The 3,135-nt window shown below is 46.2% G+C and overlaps 1 long non-coding RNA gene across 1 annotated transcript in view; it reads right to left on the bottom strand.

The window, feature by feature from the left end:
- The window catches only part of LOC123167653 (uncharacterized), a 7,996-nt gene extending 4,874 nt beyond the window's left edge, over nucleotides 1–3,122 (bottom strand). The window contains exons 1-3 of the long non-coding RNA XR_006484024.1: nucleotides 3,034–3,122; nucleotides 2,773–2,939; nucleotides 2,001–2,601 (exon numbers count right to left, since the gene is read on the bottom strand). This is a non-coding gene — a long non-coding RNA (uncharacterized lncRNA). The remainder of the gene's footprint in view (nucleotides 1–2,000; nucleotides 2,602–2,772; nucleotides 2,940–3,033) is intronic.
- Between the last annotated feature and the right edge of the window lie 13 nt (nucleotides 3,123–3,135).

The raw sequence follows: 3,135 nt of genomic DNA, 5'->3' as shown, positions 1-3,135 counted from the left end.
CGGCTGCCTCCGCCCCGCCCCATCCCCGCCCGCCTCCGGCCGCCTCCGCACCCCGTCCGCCTCCTCTCCGACCGCCTCCGCCTCCGGTCCGTCCTCCGCCCGGCCCCGCTCCGCCCGCCTCCTCTCCGTCCGCCTCCACCTCTGGTCCGTCCGCCACCCGCTCCCCGATGGCGCCGAAGAAGACGCCGAAGGGCAAGTCCGGTTTCTTCGGCGTGAGGGCGAAGCCCTCCGGGAAGTTCGGAGTGGAGTTCTCCGACGCCGGGCGGCGTTGGTGGCTCGGCACGTATCCCACCGCCGATGGTTCCGCGCGTGCCTACGGCGTGGCGGTGTGGCGTGCCGGACGGCCGAAGACGGACCTCAACTTCCCGGAGATCGAGTCCTAGGCAATGGCGGAGTGGCTCGTGCCGCAGGGCATCCAGATGGAGGAGATGTCGACGAAGAAGGCGAAGAAGAGACCGGCGGTTGTCGTCGCTCTAGGTGAGAGCGACGAGGTGGTGATGGCTCGGTTTGCGCGAGAGCATCCGCAGTATGTCCAGGCCGAGCTGGAGCACTACTGGAAGCGAAAAAGAAGGGGGTGAAGAAGGAGGATGAGGCCGGCCCCTCGACTGTGATCCCTATCGAGTTGTCGGATGAGGACTGGGGTGACTCCGAGAAGGAGGACGAGGAGTGCGATGGCCCGACTAAGGACGAGTTCTGGGAGCAGTTCCGCAGCTCGGACGACGAGGAGTAGTTTCATCTAGTAGTTCGAATAAGTAGTAGTTGTATTTGCGTATGAAACTATGTTGAATTTCATGTTTGAACTATGTTGAGATGAAGTAGTAATTGGTCGTTTTAATCTTCGTTTTGGACCATCTGTTGGAGTTGCTCTTTTTTTTACATCTTTGATTTGGACCATTTATTGGAGTTGAGCATTTTTCGGAACTCCAAAACGCATCATTTGGCGGTCCATATTTTACATCTTCGGTTTTGGACCGTCAAAATTTGGTCCATCTATTGGAGATGCTCTAAGCCCAGTTAGCAACCGCCAACTCGATCTGATACTGTCCAAATGATGCTGCACCGTTGGTTCCTACTACGGATCTCCCTTTCTGGTTCTCATATCCTAAAGGCACAAACATATATAGAAATAACATGTGGTTGAGATTTACATGCCATGCCATGTATGTGTCACTGGACTTCCCTTGTTGCACCACTGGGAGAACACATGAACTTTTCTGAAATGTTAGGTGCATTGCGTAGTTATCTTAGAAACAAACTAGGAGGAAAAATCGTAAGCATTAGAGTCCTTGAAAAATTCTATGAAAAATGATGCACCACCCTTTGTAACAACGGTCTATTTTTAGTACGCTTGTGACTTGTGAGAGCTTCATTGGTCGTCGAACGAGCGCGCCTACCAAAATATCTCCCACTTCCCGGTTTATTGGACATATATACATTTTCTTGGTCTCAGCGTCAAGGATGGAGTATGATGAGTAGGCCAAGACAGCAACGGCAAGTCGTTCTGATAGCGATCGTTGTCTCCGCGGGGTGAGTCCGGAGCACCACCACAAGGCAACTACTTCCTCCGTTCGGAATTACTTGTCTCGAAAATGGATGTATCTAAAATTAAAATACATCTAGATACATCCATTTCTATGACACATTTTAGATACATCCATTTCCGAGACAAGTAATCCGAACGGAGGGAGTACTTACATCATGCAACCCCATTAAGCAGAGGCCCAGTGCCTGAGTGCGTCAAATTGGCTCCAATAGTGCCTCATGGAGCACTACTCCCTCCGTTCCTAAAAATAAGTCTTTTTAAAGATTTCTATATGAACTACATACGCAGGGCCGGTCTTGAAATTTCAGAGGCCCGGGGCGAAACTAAAACTCGGGGCCCTTAATTTAAACATAATAATAATAGTGAATATATACATATTTTTTAACAGAATATATATGAAATGTAACCAATAAACACTTAAATGCAATATTCATATCAAATGATTTATACATATTACCTTAAAAAGATTCTTCCAACATTCCTTGATATTAATTCACCTATGATCAATGTCAGCCTTATCCAGTAATTTCTTCCCTATGCGTAACTTTGCCAAATCATTCACTCTCTTGAATCATTAGTGAACTCAAATAGTTTTTCAATAATTCGACTTTGAGAAGCTTCTTCCAACCGATGCGATAGTCACATGCACGGCAAATAAGATGTGATAAGCAGTGGAGACATTAGGATAATAATCAACTACTCCCTATATCACATGCTCGAAAATCTTCATATCAGACATTAAGCCATTTGGCAAAGTGAACTTTATAACCTTTAATTGCAAAATAAAACCATATACCTCAGCATGAGATGAACCATCGAGAGACAAAGTTTATGCAATTTGTGCAACACTTTTCAAGTTCATTATCATTGAATGATTCAGGCTGCCCGCTCTCAATAAATATCCAAATATATCCTCAAACACAATGAGTGTCAGGAGTTCATCATCTTGTTCATCGACGCACTAGTATCACCTTGTTCATCGACGCACTAGTATCATCGTTCATCTCTGTGATTCTACCAAGAAGACCTCACGTTGTTTTCTTTTTCTTTATTTATCCCTATCGAATGAGTACTTTTTAGACGACATGATAATACAATGCTGAAAATATTTAAAAAAAGGTATCAAAGGCGACACAATGTTAGTCGAAGATAAATTACTTAATTGGCAAATAGCAACATATATATATAGGATCAGGGAATAGGAGATAGGGAATGATTATCTGATATACCTAATATCGTGAATTAGTCGAGATCGCGTTGCTGATGAAACTCGGCGATGACGTGATGTACGCCGTGTGCGTAAAGGCTGGAGAGTGGAGACTGGAGGCGCCCGGCGATGTTGTGCATGCTGCACCACCTGCGCCTCCGCTGCCGCCTGAGATGGGAATTGGGACTTCTGGATCAGGGGGAAAGTGACTACGTAATTAGGGATCTTACGAGCGTTTTTTCTAAGGAAATATCTCACGATCTAAGAATCAATGAAAAACTACCTTTTTTAGACAAATCAATCAAAGGAAAACAACGTGAGGACCCCCAACGCTAACGCTAATTGCGTACGTACGCTGGGTTACCTTTTTCCGGGGAGAAGGCAG

The sequence above is a fragment of the Triticum aestivum genome, chromosome 7D, assembly GCF_018294505.1.
Source record: "Triticum aestivum cultivar Chinese Spring chromosome 7D, IWGSC CS RefSeq v2.1, whole genome shotgun sequence".
Lineage (NCBI taxonomy): Eukaryota > Viridiplantae > Streptophyta > Magnoliopsida > Poales > Poaceae > Triticum > Triticum aestivum.
The sequence above is the reverse complement of the archived record's forward strand: the minus strand, read 5'-3'. Positions and strand labels throughout refer to the sequence as shown.